Raw genomic sequence first — 17,575 nt, 5'->3', positions numbered from 1 at the left:
TGGGAGAGCCACTGTATCTTGGTTTGGAAATAAATGGAATGTGTTTAGTAGTAATTTTTTCAAAAGAATCAGTGAAGAGACAGTGATGATTTAGAAACTATCCTCTGAGGAAATTTATCATGCTCTTTGCAGGAGACAAAACAGTCTTCAATTTCATATGCAAATTCTTGTCAGCAAGTATTCCATAGTATAATAGACAGGGTATATCATCAGACTAGGATTTTTTTTTTTTTTCAGTAAGCAAAGAAATCCCTGATTTAGATCCAAGCAAGAACATTCTTGGTCAACATTGATTTACTTACCTGTGTTGATATAGGGGCAAAAAACTTGCCTGATTAGATACAGCATATTTTCTTTTGATTACAAGTTTGATGAGAACACCAGCCTCCTTTCAGGCAAACTCTGTTACTGACACAAAGCACAATACTAATAGCTAAGACCACTTAAAAGCAGTGGGTTAAGTGCACGTGACATAAAGCTCAGGGATGCCGGTTGGAGACCCCAACTCCCCACATGCAGGGGAGTAGCTTCACAAGCAGTGAAGCAGGTCTGCAGGTGTCTATCTTTCTCTCCCCCTCTCTTCCTTCCCCTTCTCTCTCCATTTCTCTCTGTCCTATACAACAACAACAACAACATCAATAACCACAACAATGTTAAACAATAAGGACAACAACAGGGAAATAAATAAATATTTAAAAAATTTAAAAAAGCAAAAGTTTTCTATGATTTTAAAAGTGTGCTTTGGTTGTCATGATTTAATTCATAAATATCCATTTGATAGGAAAATACATTTAACTTTTTGGTGCATCTAGTCTTAGCAATATTTTTCTTTTATCCAATGAATATATTTCTCTAGCCCTACATATGCTGCATGAGGACCTTTGTCATGGAAAAATACAACTTGATGGAGCCAGGTGGTGGCGCACCTGGTTGAGCCCACATATTATAATGCACAAGCACCCATGTTGAGCCTCTGATCTCCACCTGCAGGGGGAAAACTTCACAAGTGGTGAAGCAGGGCTGCAAGTGTCTCTCTCTCTCCCTCTCTATCAAGCCCTTCCTTCTCAATTTATGGCTGTCTCTATCCAATAAACAAATAAAGACAAGAAAAATACAACTTGGTTGGGTGCTTGCTATAACTTTAAAATACTATCATATCATCAGTATATGGGCTAGAACAAGTCTGCATGATACAAGGAGGCATGCTATCCCTCTACATGAAATTACTTTACAAAATGTGCTAATCTTGAAAATGTATGCCTCAAATTTGATTCCGTTGCCCCAATCTATCATTTAACATACAGCTAGTAAGTTGAGATGAAATAAATCTAATTTGGTGAATTTAATACTCCACCTTATAGCTTTTTGCTAATAGTGTGTAACCTTACATTCTGTGCTCCTATTTAACCAGATTTCTTTTTTTACTGTAAGAGTTTTCTATACTTCAGAGACGTTAGGTCTATCCAAAGAGATCTTAATTTACTTCTAGGAGCACTTCAAAAAAAAGAACTACTTTTTCCCCCCTTAACACTGTCTTGGCCTCTCTTGTATTATGTATAATTCAAATCCAGTATTTAATTTAAAGGACATAGATTGTTTTCTCCCTGTATTCAAGAAAAGCCTAAATGAGTATGTTCTCATGTTGAGTCAATATTTAAGGGAGTTAGTGTTCTAAAGGATTCTGTAATAAAGAATTCCAATTCCTGGCTTTTCTTGCTTCTAAAATTTTATTTTCCCCTTTCATGTAGTTGCAAAATTGAATTCCTCCTCATTAAAAGAAAAAAGACTTTCAAGTTAAATACTACCTTTAACTCTACCATTAGCCTGTAGAAACTCCCTTATGTATTTTAGAGGTCTACTTTCTACTTTTCAAAGCAAGTCTTTAGCCTTTCTATACCATAGCATACACTTGAAAATGGTTTACTCCAAGAGATTTTTCTGGGATATTTACCTTGTAGGCAAAAAATAAAAATAAATTGTAAATTGAGTAAGTTGCAATTCTACTGATAACTCCTAGCAGTATGAAGCAACATGGGTTCATCTGAGGTTTATATTTCTATTATTTAGACTCAATAAATGTGTACCTCTCACAGTACTGGATGGACTCTCTCTCAGACTATGAACAGTACCTTAGTAATGGAAATGAACTATAGATGAGAATAGTAACTTCACCAGCTGAAAATTTTTGAAAGCAGAGAAATTGTTGTTTTATTGTTGTAGTTATTGTTGTTGTTCTTGATGTCTTCGTTGTTGGATAGGACAGACTGAAATGGAAAGAGGAGGGGAAGATGGGAGGGGGAGCAAAAGATAGACACCTGCAGACACCTGCAGACTTGCTTCACCGCTTGTGAAGCGACTCCCCTGAAGGTGGGGAGCCTGGGCTCTAACTGGGATCCTTGTGCCCGTCCTTGTGCTTTGCGCCACCTGCACTTAACCAGCTGCACATTTTTTCTCTTTTAAGAGAAAGTAATGTGGTATTTTAAAGCTGAAAAAAACAAATATTTTGTTTGATATATCTGAGTATAGGAATTGACAAAATGAATGTGAAAATGATACTATAAGCTGAATATGGGTCCCAGATCAGATCAAATCAATGGGGTTTACAGTCAACAATATTTATACACCTTTCCCATATTCGGGAGCTACTCTCTTCCATGATCCAGCTTTCTGGTCCTTTTCCCAGCCATGACACCGTCTCCCCAGACAATAAGTTGGATTCACCTGCATATCAGATAGCAGACTCAGGAAAAAAAAAAAAAACTAGTATAGTCATGGGCTTTTTGGAATATAATTAAAACAGGACTACTAACTATCTACTAAACAGAGACCCCCTCAACTCTTTCTGAACTATTCTAGTCTTTAGGTTCATGATTAGTCAATAATTTGTTTGGCTCTATCTGTTAACTCTTTTTTTCAGCCACCAGGTTCCAGATGCTGACATGATGCCAACCAGACTTCCCTGGACAGATGACCCCACCAATGTGTCCTGGATCCCCACTTCCCCAGACCTCTGCCCCACCAGGGAAACAGAGAGACAGGTTTGGAGTATAGATCAACCTGACAATGCCAATGTTCAGTGGGGAAGCAATTACAGAAGCCAGACCTTCCACCTTCTGCACCCCATAATGTCCCTGGGCCCATACTCCCAAAGCGATAAAAAAATAGGTAAGCCATCAGGGGAGAGGATGGGATATAGAGTTCTGGTGGTGGGGATTGTGTGGAGATGTATCCCTCTTATCCTATGGTTTTTGTCATTGTTTCCTTTTTATAACTAAATATTTAAAAAAATAGAAGTTCTGGACTTGGTTGATGACATAGCCAGTTGAGAGTACATATTACAATGCATAAAGACTAGTGTTCTGCAGGAAGGAAACTTCTTGAGTGATGAAGCAATATGGCAGATATCTCTCTCTATCCCTTTCTGTATCTCTAATCCCTCTCAATTTCTGTCTCTATACAATATGTTAAACACATGCGCTTGCACACACACACACACACACACACACACACACAAACACACACACACACACACGAATCGCAAGCATAAAAGATATCTAATGAAACTTAGGATGCAATTCAGAGTCCACTTTGGGTGTATTATGAAAATCTTATATACTGTCAAAAATATTCATTTGCTTATAACATTTTCTGAATTACGGTTGAAACCACTCAATTAATTACTTTTTTCTTTTCAATGGTTACTGATATGGTTTAGTGTGTTTCCTAGACATAATGAGACTATAGTTGTTGGTATGCTTCTAGTTCTGCTTCTGGGATCCCTTCTGTTACATTGCTTGACGCTGTGGTCTATTTACATGGTCATTCTGTTACATTGGTTTGGTCTCACTCCACCTGCCTCCGGGAGATTTTTGTTTAGTCCTTGCCTTTTCGAGCTTCTTGCTTCTCCTCGCCCCCTATCCTACATACTTCCTTGGTTCCTGACTCTGCCTCCAGAGGAGAGAGAGGCAGGACAGAATTGTGTGGTGATTAGATTAGATTAGTTTTTTGAACCATTCTCTCGTGAATAAAGAAATACTGCTTCTCCGCTCAGCCATGTGTCCCTGGTCATCTGTCTCCCGCCGCGAAGCTAGTCCGGCATACTGGCGCCGTGAACTCTGACGACATATAGTGAGGATTATAAATTTGAATCTTGGAACCACTTAAAATTTTTAGTTTGCAAAGCACTATATCAGAGTATTCATCATGTGAGACTGTGCTTATGTTCTAGCCAGCATTTGTGGTTTTAAATTACTTTTTAAGAATTATTGCCTTTTTTCATAGGATCTACTGTTGACAGTTCAACAAATAAAATTGAAAGTAGAGCCCAAAGACAAATAAAATTTGGTAGTACCATAAAGGAGAAGTTCTCCTTTTGTATATATTTGCCAATAAAAGTAACATACAAAATTGTATTAATGTACATATTGAACAATTCAAGTGAAATATACATTTCTATGAATATTTAAAAAGTGTGAAAGTCTCATATGTCATGTCTTGTCTCTATATTTCATATGTGTGAAACATTATGACTGATTTTTTTTCAAGCAGATTTTTAGAAAGTAAAAAGTAACCTCTTAAATAACTTCCTAAATACTATTTGAAATATTGTGTAGTAAAACTAAATACAGATTTGTGAGAAAATTAAACAGTCACATAGATTATTTTGTACATGATAGAATTGTATTGCTTTGATACAATATCTCTGAACCCACTTGTTACTTTAAAAACTTAGTTTCATACTGATACTGATACTAAACTTTAATCATTTATAGTTCTTGCCTTCATTTCCCAGAAATAGATATTATAAGGGAAGTATTACAAACAGTGATTAAAACTTACAAGAACATTGACAGTGACCTGAGCAGTCCCACTTCTCTGTCGCAGGGGGTCAGGGACAGCATCATTGCCCAAGTCTGTTCCTCTTATATATATCTTGTACTGTGATTCAACTTCCCTGTCTAATGAATCCAAAAGCTTTATCATTCCTAACATAAAATAAATAAAGTATAATTATCATGGAATAATTAATATATTTTTGGAGAATTGCAAACCATATAAGTGGAATAATTAGTAAAGAGCAAAGAGAAACAAATTCAAACTATTTACATATTCATACGCTTAGAGTAAAATTTATCAAAAGATTCATAGGAGATGATAAGCTTTATCCCATTTTAGTAACCTATTTCACACACACACACACACACACACACACACACACACACATGACACATGTACACAGGGTTTTTGATGAAGATCAGTATACCAAAGATCAAAGCTTTGGTACTGGGTTGGCAAAAGAGCTCCCTTGGATAGTATGCTGCTTTATCATGTGCATGACCCTGGGTAGAGCCTGATCCCAACTGCATTGGCGAAAGCTTTGATGCTGTGATGCCATATGGCATCCTGGAGCAGTAAAGCCCTGATGATTGATAAAAAAAAAAAAAAGGAAAGAAAGGACAGAAGGAAGGGAGAAAGAAAGAAAAAATAAGGATCAGTGCTTTCCTGCATTAAGTAAATAAACCATTGTAAAAAGTAATATTAAATATTACACAGTTCATGAGAAAGTTATTTTAAGATGTCCTGAGATCTACAGGTGTTCAACGGGTCCAGGCAGTGGCACATTTGGTAGAGTGAACAAGCTACAGTGCACAAGGACCTGAATTGAATCACCGGGTGTAAGGAGAAATCTTCCAAAGCTGTGAAGCAGTACTGCAAGTGTTTCTCTTCTCTCTCCTTCCCAAGCTCTCCTTTTCCTTTCAATTTCTCTTTAGAAATATGTAACATAAAAATAAATAATTATTTTAAAAATGTTAATTTCAAGTATATACATGTGGATTCTTTATTTTTATAATTATTATTTTCATTGTCACCAGGATTACCTCTAGGATTCTGTGCTGACACTAAGAAACTGCTCCTGGTGGCCACTTCTTCCTTCCTTCTTTCCATTCTCTTCCTTCCTTCCTTCCTTCCATCCTTCCTTCCTTCCTTCCTTAATAGATAGGACAGAGAGAAACTGAGATTGAGAGTGTGGGAGAGATAGAAAGGGAGAGCTGTAGACAACTGCAGACTGGATTTGACACTCTCAAAGTTTGCCCCCCCAACCCCCCGCAGCTGGGGAGTGGAACGCAATCATGGGTCCTTGCACATGGTAATATGTGTGTTCAACCACTGTGCCACCACCCAGCCTCTATTTTTATTTTTAGCTTATTAATTAATTTCACAAGAGAGCAAGATAAACCAGAACAATGTTTCATATATGGGGTGCTAGGATTGAACCTGATGTATCAAACTGAGCTCTCTTTTACTATTATATTAATTGATATCAACACTTTTATAGTACCTGTATCTGATTCAAAGTAAAATTTGGGAGGTGATCCCAAATTGCCTCCAACAATGACATATTTTATGTTATTGAATAGCCAGTCTGAATCTGTAAACATTAATTTTCCAGTGTATCAGATGGATTATTTTCAAATACATTGAAGATAAATGCTGATGTAGTTCCCATTGGATTAAATTCATTCACTTGAGTCACCCTCAAGATAATTGTTATAATTGCTATGGAGAAAAGTATATGAATGTTGCTAATGTGATTAGAATATTTTCTTTTTTAAATATAATCTAACATTCTATACTAGAATCTAAGAGTATATGTATATATAGTGTTTATATTGTTAATCTATGATATTATTACCTTTTAAAATCATAGAAAACTTGTTTTAAAAAGGATTAAAACACTCTATTATCCAATTATGGATACTTGTCAAAAGAATTGCCTTGTGAGTCAAAGAATAGCTGACCAAGTAGGGCTTGTGCCTTGCCTTGTTCAAGCCCCAGTAGCACTTTGGAGGTGTGTCAGCATAGTGGTATCACTTCCTCTCACTATCTCTTTCCCTCATTGTCTCTTATCTGAACAAAACAAAACAAGGTCAGTCTAGAGTGGTGAAGCCACCCATGTATGAGGCCAAGACTTCACAAAATAAAAAGGGAAAATAAAAGACTTTTGCATTTTTAAATATGTTTATATGTAAATCCTATTATTCTATAGTAATGATCATAATATCAAGAGCATCCCTTGTTTGCTAGTTGAAATATTATTACACTACTTTAACATTACAGTTTAGTAATAAAATATAAAGGAGACACTATATGCTATGATAATTAGAATATTACTGTTTTCTCTAAAGTAAAAAGTAAAACAATTCCAAGACAAATCTTTTGATGAAAATTTATTCTTTGATATTGTCTTTAAAATGTTAATTGAGATATTTCCTAACTCATGTTCCAGGTCTTTTTTTAATGTTGTTTAAAAACTGGCATTAAAAACCATTAAATAAGTATGAATAATAATTTGTGTGCTATAGTGTATCAGTGCAACATAATATTTGCAGATTTAATACAGCTTTTTTTTTCTTTTTTCTTTTATTTAAGAAAGGATTAATTAACAAAACCATAGGATAGGAGGGGTACAACTCCACACAATTCCCACCACCCAATCTCCATATCCCACCCCCTCCCCTGATAGCTTTCCCATTCTCTATCCCTCTGGGAGCATGGACCCAGGGTCATTGAGGGTTGCAGAAGGTAGAAGGTCTGGCTTCAGTAATTGCTTCCCCGCTGAACATGGGCTTTGACTGGTCCGTCCATACTCCCAGTCTGCCTCTCTCTTTCCCTAGTAGGGTGTGTCTTTGGGGAAGCTGAGCTCCAGGACATATTGGTGGGGTCTTCAATCCAGGGAAGCCTGGCCAGCATCCTGATGGCATCTGGAACCTGGTGATTGAAAAGAGAGTTAACATATGAAGCCAAACAAATTGTTGAGCAATCATGGACCCAAAGCTTGGAATGGTGGAGAGGAAGTGTTAGGGAGGTAATCACTGCAAACTCTAGTGTACTTCTGCTTTCAGGTATATATTTTACAGTAGTTTATGGATACATGTTACATAAGCTCTCTCTCACAGAAACTGGTGTATATCTAGGTTTTGGGACTTTGTTAGAGAGTGAACCACCTGAGATGAAATTAGAGTGTACTATGAAAGGAAAGGTCTCACCCGAGTAATGAAGCTGAAGGGTTGTCATTCCACACGTGAAGTCTCTGGACATAGTCTGAGGTGAAGCATGTTGAGGTGGCAATCGTTGCATTGGTTAGGTTGTGATCGGCGGATGCAGTATTATTTGGTATGGATTGGGAGAGGCATACTGGAAAGTGGGCCCTATCCAAGGGTTCCAGGACTGGGGGAAGTAGGGGCTCTATAGTGGCGATGTGAGGTTCCTGCTGTCTTAGGGTTCAAAAAGACAATCGATAGTTAATGTTATCATCACATTATTTGGTAATTGGGTTAACTTTGAAAAGTCCTTTTGTCAGGGTTTGCTCTACAGTATCCAGTATCTTGTATATACCTGTGCTATTGGATGCTTCTAATCTACTTGGTCTAGGCTTTTGAGAGAGTCCGCATATCAAATGCACAGCCTATATATTAAAAAGATTCAGTTTGTGTTTTGAGAAACTTTGAGACATACAATTGATTTTCCCCCTCTCATATTAACTACTGATTTATATGTCTACATTTTGCTAGGAGTGTACATAAACACCATTCCCACCACCAAAAGACTGTGACCCATCTCTCCCACCCACTCCCACCCCCCATTGGCCCAGGAAGCTGCATGTCTACCCCTCACCACAGGGTTTTTACTTTGGTGCCCTACTTACATTTTGGTCAGGTCCTGCTTTTAGTTTCCCTTTCAGATCTTCTTAGTCAACTTCTGTTGATGAGTGGGAACATCCCATACTCATCTTTATCTTTCTGACTCAGCTCACTTAACATAATTCCTTCTAGCTCTGCCGAAGATGGGTCAGAGAAGGTGGGTTCATTGTTCTTGATATCTGCATAATATTCCATTGTGTATATATACCACAGCTTTTTCAGCCACTCGTCTGTTGTTGGGCATCTGGATTGCTTCCAGGTTTTAGCTATTATGAATTGTGCTGCTATTGACATAGGAGTACACACCTCTTTTTGGTTGGGTGTTATGGAGTCCTTGGGGTATAACCCCAGGAGAGGAATTACTGGATCATATGGAAGGTCCATGTCTAGCCTTCTGAGAGTTTTCCAGACTGCTCTCCACAGAGGCTGGACCAATTTACATTCCCACCAGCAATGCAAAAGGGTTCCTCTATCACCACAGCCTCTCCAGCATTTGTTGCTGCTGTCCTTTTTGATGTATGCCATTCTTACAGGAGTGAGGTGGTATCTTCCTGTTGTCTTAATTTGCATTTCTCTGACAATCAGTGACCCAGAGCAGTTTTTCATATGTTTGTTAGCCTTTTGGATCTCCTCTGAGGTGAATGTTTTGTTCATATCCTCTGCCCATTTTTGGATGGGGTCATTTGTTTTTTTGGTGCTAAGTTTGCTGAGCTCTTTATATATTTTGGTGATTAGTTTCTTGTCTGATGTATGGCATGTGAAGATCTTCTCCCATTCTGTGAGGGGGTCTCTCTGTTTGTTTAATAGTTTCTTTGGATGTGCAGAAGCTTTTCAATTTGATGTAGTCCCATTGGTTTGTTTCTGCTTTAGTCTTCCTTGCAATTGGGTTTGATTCATCAAAGATGTCCTTGAGGTGTAGGTGGGAAAGTGTTTTACCAATGTTTTCCTCTAAGTATTTGATTGTTTCTGGTCTGACATCTAGGTCTTTGATCCATTTGGAGTTGATTTTTGTTTCTGGTGAGATAAAGTGGTTCAATTTCATTCTTCTGCATGTTACATCCCAGTTTTCCCAGCACCATTTATTGAAGAGAGCCTCCTTTTTCCATTTAATCATTTGGGCCCCCTTATCAAAGATTAGATGTCCATAGGTGTGGGGATTTATTTCTGGACTTTCAATTCTGTTCCACTGGTCTGTGTGCCTATTTTTGTTCTAGTACCATGCTGTTTTGATGATGATGGCTTTATAATATAGTTTAAGGTCTGGGAGTGTGATGCCTCCATTTCTGTTTCTTTTCCTTAAGATGGTTTTGGCAATTCTAGGTGTTTTCAGGTTCCAGATAAATGATTGTAGTGTTTGTTCTATTCTCTTAAAGAAGCTTGGTGGAACTTTGATGGGTATTGCATTAAATTTGTATATGGCTCTGGGGAGAGTATTCATTTTGATGATATTTATTCTTCCAATCCATGTGCATGGGATATCTTTACATTTTTTTAATGTTGTTTAAAAACTGGCATTAAAAACCATTAAATAAGTATGAATAATAATTTGTGTGCTGTAGTGTATCAGTGCAACATAATATTTGAAGATTTAATACAGCTTTAAAACTAACTTTTAATTTACTTATGCAGCTCAAAAATTTCATATTTCTTACTTGATAGTACAGGAATTCCTTCATCAGACACCCTTACAAGCAATGTATATTTGAAGTGCAATCCTGCAATAATAGCATTATCAAAATCTAGATGTTTTGGTCCAATATGTAAATTAGAAGATATAATATTCGTTGCTATTAAATGAGGTGGTACTGAAATAACATTGATTTATCACTTATGCTAATATAAAATTAAATCATATGAAATCTTGGTTAAAAAAGTGCAAACTACCATGATATAGCACCATTACTAGACAGGATATAGTCAGCAAGAACGAATATAAGTCAGGAATATAAGTAATCTATGTCACTTTATCTTTTTTTAGTTGACACATTGTCATCAACAACAGGTAGAAATTAAAAATTAATATGGATAAATGTACACAAATGGAAATTTATGTCACCTCTAAAGTATTTTTCAATACTAAATTTCGGTAGCCCCTGTGATTTCTTTTTTCTTTTGGTTGAGAGATAAATATTTTACAGTGCAGTTACTGATAACTGTCACCTGAGTCCAATTGTATTATGGACCAGGACCACAGACTTCTTTTTATTTATTTATTTATTTAATTATGAAAGGAAACATTAACAAAATCATAGGATGGGGGGGTACAACTCCACACAATTCCCACCACCCAATCTCCATATCCCATGCCCTCCCCAATAGCTTTCCCATTTTCTGTCTCTCTGGGAGCATGGACCCAGCGTCATTGTGGGTTGGAGAAGGTGGGAGGTCTGGCTTCTGTAATTGCTTCCCCGCTGAACATGGGTGTTGACTGGTCAATCCATACTCCCACTCTGCCTCTCTCTTTCCCTAGTATGGTGAATCTCTGGCGAAGTGGAGCTCCAGGAAGCATTGGTGGGGTCTTCAGTCCAGGGAAGCCTGGCCTGCATCCTGATGGCATCTGGAACCTGGTGGCTGAAAAGAGAGTTAACACAGACTTCTTTCACTCCTCCCTCCCCATCTTTCCTCAGAGTCCTTTGTTTTGATGCAATAGGCCATGTTCAGTCTGCATGTCACTTTGAGTTCTCCCTCCCTGTCCCTGTTTATTATGTCCTGCTTATAAGTGAGATTATTCTGTAGGCATCTCTTTTGGCTTATTTCACTTAACATGATGTCAAGTTTCATCCAAGATAATGCAAAGAAGATGGCCTCATCATTTTTAACGGAGTAGTATCTTATCATGTAAATATACTAAATTTTTAGACACTCATCTGTCATTGGGCATCTGGGCTGCTTCCAAATTTTGGCAATTGCAAATTGTGCTGCTATGAACATAGGTATACATAGATCTTTTCTGATAGACTTTTGTTTCCTCTGGATAAATTCCCAAGCCACAATGCAATAATATATTTGATAAAATTCACCATATATATATATATATATATATATATATATATATATATATATATATATATCCCATGTTAGGAAAGCATGTTAGACGGAATATACCACAATATGATAAAAACTGTATATTACAAACCCTGCACCAATATCATACTCAGCCACAAACACTGAAAACTTTTTTCTCTCATATCAGGAAAAAAGATAAGGATAGTTACTCTCATAACTCTTCTTCAGCACAATATTGAAAGACTTACAAAGAACAGGTAGATAATAAATGGATATAAAAGTTACCTACATTTTTAGTAGGGAAGGAAATACTTAAAACTAGTGCAAACAGCATGATAATACACAAAGATAATACAAAATATTTAGTAGAAAGTTGTTAGAAACATTATGCTAATGTAGAACAATATTGATCTACAAAAGCTACAAGATATTGCTGAAATAAAAAAATGATACCTGCATAGAAAATATTCTGTGCTCACAAATTGGTAGAAATAGATAATTAAATAGATATATTACCAAATCAATATATAACTTAATACTTTTGCTATCAAATTACAATAACATTCTCCACATAAATAGAAAAGATTTTATGACATTTATTTGAAGCCAAAAAAACTTGAATAACAGAAAATAGTTCTGAAGGAAAAAAATGAAAAAGAAGGTATTATACTCCTTCATTTTGAACTATACTACAAGTTATTAGTAATTAAAATATTGTGTTTTATTTTGGAATTGAGACTGAAAGAAGTTCCTCTAATTGTAGTATCAATTGGTATTTAATAAAAACAGATCAATAAAATACATATCAATGGAGCTGAGCTGAGGTCTCTAAAATAAAACCATACATATACGGAAAACCAATTTATGATTACTAAAAAGTCAAACACATACAATGAAGAACAAAATTACTTTTCAATAAATTAACTTTGGAAAACAAACTACAAACTAAATTATGAAACTTAACTATTCTCTAACATCATACACAAGTGCTAATTAAAAATAGATTGAGGACTTTATATGAAAAATGAAACTATAAAACACAGAGAAGAAAACAAATAAAATACTTCTTGGCATTAGCCTTAAATATGCCTTAAGCAACAGTAAGAGGAACAAAAGCAATAGCAAAAGAATGAAAAGCAAAAATAAGCGAAGTGGAATCTAATAAATTAAAACGGTAGCAAACAAGATGGTATAGAAGAAGAAAATTATCACCAAATCCAAGACATTTTGGGTCATAGAAATAATTAGGTTGAATACCTACTTTGAGAAGCACATGGCCCAAGACTGAGACCCTGCACCATATATGAGAAACTATGGCACTGAAGGAAGCTATAGTGCTATATTGTCTTTCTTCTCTCATTCTCTCTCTTTTTATCTGAATGGAAAAAAAGATTAATAAAAAAGAGCCTAGGAGCAATGTGATCTTTTATGTAAGAGGTCCCACCTTGGTGCCTCCTACCAAGAGAAAAAAAAAAGACTAATATTCTACAGAATAGAAAACACTTGAATATCATGTAATCAATAAAGGTTTAATGTATAAAACATATGAGAAAACCATAAAACTTATCAATAACAACAAAAGCTCAAACAATTTTATTAAAGATTGGTCAGAGGATCTGAAAACATTTATATAAAGAATACATACAGATGATCAATAGACACATGAACTGCAATCATCATCTCATTTTGTAAATGGAAACCAAAGCAATAATCTGTTATTATTTAAAATTTGTTGAGAATGATGGCACTCTAAAAGAATAGAAACAGAAAGAGGATATATAGGGAGTGGAGCACTTATACAGTGTTGGTGGAAATTTAAATTGGTATAGACATTTTGGAAAGTGGTATTGAAAGTACTCAAATTAAAAACAGAAATGCCATATGATAACATTACATCATATCTGGTTTATTTATTTGAAAAATTCTAAAACAGAATTCAAAGATATAGATCTAATCCATGCTTCTTTAAGCTTTGTCTACTACAGGAAAAAGCCAGAAATTTTTTTCTTGTTTATGCTTTTTCTTATTACCAGAGCACTGCTCAACTCTCACTTATGTTGGTGGAGGATTGAACCCAGGACTTTTGAGCCTCAGGTATGAGAATCTCTTTGCATTGACATTATTCTATCTACCCCCTGCCTAAAAGCCAGAAAATTGAAATTCAAAATGACAGATAACTTACTAAATAAAAAATGTCATAAATATACAGCAATGGACTACTACGCAGATATATATGTACATTTCTGTTCAGAAATATGAGTGAGCTTAATCTTATCATTAGTGGTAGAGAAAGATAATAGTTTTGTGGTTTATAGAGAAACAAAAAAGAGAAAATAGAAATAAATTTTATTGAGGGGACTAATCATTTACAATTGACAGTAAACAGAGTTGTTGGTACATGTGTAAAGTTTCTTAGTTTTCTGCAAAACACTAATTCCCTGCCTAAGTCCTCCTCCACCATCATGCAGCAGGAAGTGAAATACACCAAACCGAATTTATGTTCTTCTTTGTGTTTCCCCTTCTGTTATTATTTCTCAACTTCTATCTATGAGTCATATCATCCCTTATGATCCTTTTCTTTCTAGCTTTTTTCATTTAACGTGATTTATACAAGATGAGATGAAGAAGGTAAATTCGTTTTTAATATCTGAGTTGTATTCCAATATGTATATATACCACAACTTTTTTAGTCAAGCATATTTTGTCAGACACCCGAGTTGCTTCCAGATTTTGGCTATTACAAATTATGCAGCTATGAACACCAGGTTCCAGATGCTAGCATGATGCCAACCAGACTTCCCTGGACAGACAACCCCTCCAATGTGTCCTGGAATCTCTGCTTCCCCAGAGCCCTTCCCCACTAGGGAAAGAGAGAGACACACTGGGAGTATGGATCAACCTGTCAACGCTGATGTTCAGCGGGGAAGCAATTACAGAAGCCAGACCTTCAACTTTCTGCATCCCACACTGATCTTGTGTCCATACTCCCAGAGGGCTAAAGAATAGGAAAGCTATCAGGGGAGGGGATGGGATATGGAGTTCTGGTGGTGGGAATTGTGTGAAGTTGTACCCGTATAATCCTATGGTTTAGTCAATGTTTCCTTTTTATAAATAAAAAAAAAATTTTAAAGGAAATTCTCACAGGGAAGAAATGGTGTCTCACTGTTGTCTTTATTTTCATTTCTCTGACTATGACTGAGCATTTTTTCATGTGTCTGCTGGACTTCTGGATTTCTTCTTTGGTGAATATTCTGTTCATATTCTTTCTCCATTTTTGGATTGTGTCATTTGTACTTTTGTTGCTGAGTTTGGTGAGTTCTTTATATAATTCTTTTGTCTGATGTATGGCATGTAAAGATCTTCTCACATTCTGCAAGGGGCCTCTTTGGGTGATCAGTTCTTTTGCTGTGCAGAAACATATATTTAATGTAGTCCCATTGGTTTATTTTTATTTTAGTCTTCCTTGAAATTGGATTTGTATCACTGAAGATGCCTATAAAATTTAGATGTAAAAGAGCTTCACCAATATTTTCCTCTAAGTACTTTATAGCTTCTGGTCTAACATCCAAGTCCTTGATCCACTTGGAGTTTGCTTTTTTTTTTTTAATTTCTTTATTGGGGAATTAATGTTTTATATTCTACAGTAAATACAATAGTTTGTACATGCATAAAATTTACCAGTTTTCCATATAACAATACACCCACCCCCTACAAGATCCTCTGTCATCCTTTTTGGACCTGTATTCCCTCCTCCCCATCCCGGGATCTTTTACTTTGGTGCAACATACTAATTCCATTTCAGGTTCTACTTGTGTTTGCTCTTCTGATCTTGTTTTTCAACTTCTGCCCGATAGTGAGATCATCCCATATTCACCCTTCTGTTTCTGGATTATTTCACTTAATATGATTTTTTCAAGGTCCATCTAAGATCGGATGAAAATGGTGAAGTCACCATTTTTCATAGCTGAGTAGTGTTCCATTGTATATATAGACCACAACTTACTCAGCCACTCATCTGTTTTTGGATACCTGGTTTGCTTCCAGGTCTTGGCTATTACAAATTGTGCTGCTAAGAGCATATGTGTACACAGATATTTTTGGATGGGTGTGTTGGGTTCCTTAGAATATATCCCCAGGAGAGGAATTGCAGAATCATAAGGTAGGTGGAGTTTGCTTTTGTGTGTGGTGAAATGCAGTGGTTTAGTTTCATTCTATATGTCAACCCAGTTTTCCCAACACCATTGTTGAAGAGATTCTCCTTTCTCCACCTAATAATTTGGGCACCCTTGTGAAAACTTAGCTGTCGATAGTTTTGATTACAATGGCTCTATAATATAAGTTAAGATCTGGAAGTGTGGTGCCTACAGTTTTGTTATTTTTTTTCTCAATATTGTTTTGGCAACTCTAGGTATTTTCTTGTTCCAGATAATTTTTTGTAGCTTTTGTTCTATTTTATTTTTAAAATTGGTAAAACCTTGATGGAAACTGCATCAAATTTGTATATGTCTCTGGGGAGAATAGTCATTTTGAGGATGTTAATTCTTCCAACACAGGAACATGGATTATCATTCTACTATGTTGTGTCTTTTTCTATTTCCTTGAATAAGAATTTAATATTTTCAGTACAGAAGTCTTCCACTTCTTTTGTTATGATTATTCCTAGATGTTTTTGCTGCTGCGCTATAGTGAATGGGACTGATTTCTGTATTTCTTCTCATTTAGTGTTTGCATAAAGGAATGACACTGATTTTTCTATGTTAATTTTGTAGCCTAACACCTTACTATATTGCCTGATAATTTCCAGGAGCTTCCTGCTGGATTCTTTAGATATTTTCTATATATACTACCATATCATCTATAAATAGTGACAGTTTGACTTCTCTCTTCCAGTCTGTATCCCTTGCTCTTGCCTGTTTGCTATGGTAAGAACTTCCAACACCATGCCGAATAGTAATGGTGATAGTGGACAGTCCTATCTAGTACCTGATCTTAGTATGAATGCTTCAAGTTTCTCACTATTGAGTATGATGTTGGCTATAGGTTTACTTAACTAAGTTAAGGAATTAAATTTATACTATGTAACAAAACCAGAAGTCATCCAAGGAGTAAGGGAAGAAGATAGTTAGATTGGGTAAAAAGGGGCCAATTGAAGATGATGAAGAATAGAAAACAACTTCTAGTGGCAAAATTAACATAGCATATTATAGACACTGATTTATAGTAATGTACACACAAAACTTATACAGGGTATTATTGTAATGTTATTTTAATAATAAAACACTAAATTTAAGTTACAGGAGACTGATGGTTATTGATGTTGCTCTAGTCTGTCATGATTATACTGCTCCTGGTGCACTTATCTTTTTCCACATAGAGTTAAAGGCAAAGAGGGAGAGACAGATAAGGAGTGAGGAAAATAAGAGTGACACCACAGCAATGTTTCACCACTCATGAAGTTCCCCCATGTAGATGCTCTCACTACCCTGGATTTAAACCCAAATCCTTGAGTATGGTAAACTGTACACTATCTGGTGAGGTATATCTCACTACCATGATATTTTGTTTAAGTTACATTAAAATTACATGAAGGAAAAATCCCGAGTGGTAGAGCAGTGCTATCTTGTCTCCCATTTCTTCTTTATCTTTCTCCTTTGTTGTCATTATAATTATGTTTTCTGTACTTAATCACTTTTTTGAGAAACATCTTTTTCAAATAATGTTTTAAAAGATATAATATAGGGAGTCAGGCAGTAGTGCAGTGGGTTAAGTGCATGTGGCACAAAGCGCAAGGACCAGTGTAAGGATCAAGCCCCCAGCTCCCCACCTGCAGGGGAGTCCCTTCACAAGCAGTGAAGCAGGTCTGCAAG

The 17,575-nt window shown here is 36.0% G+C and overlaps 1 pseudogene; it reads right to left on the bottom strand.

The window, feature by feature from the left end:
* LOC132539723 (cadherin-related family member 3-like) overlaps nt 1-17,575 on the bottom strand; it is a 208,172-nt pseudogene that overhangs the window by 40,437 nt on the left and 150,160 nt on the right.

Source organism: Erinaceus europaeus, chromosome 8, assembly GCF_950295315.1.
Source record: "Erinaceus europaeus chromosome 8, mEriEur2.1, whole genome shotgun sequence".
In the NCBI taxonomy this organism is placed as follows: Eukaryota; Metazoa; Chordata; class Mammalia; order Eulipotyphla; family Erinaceidae; genus Erinaceus; species Erinaceus europaeus.
Note: the sequence above shows the minus strand (reverse complement) of the source record. Positions and strands in the feature narration are given on the sequence as shown.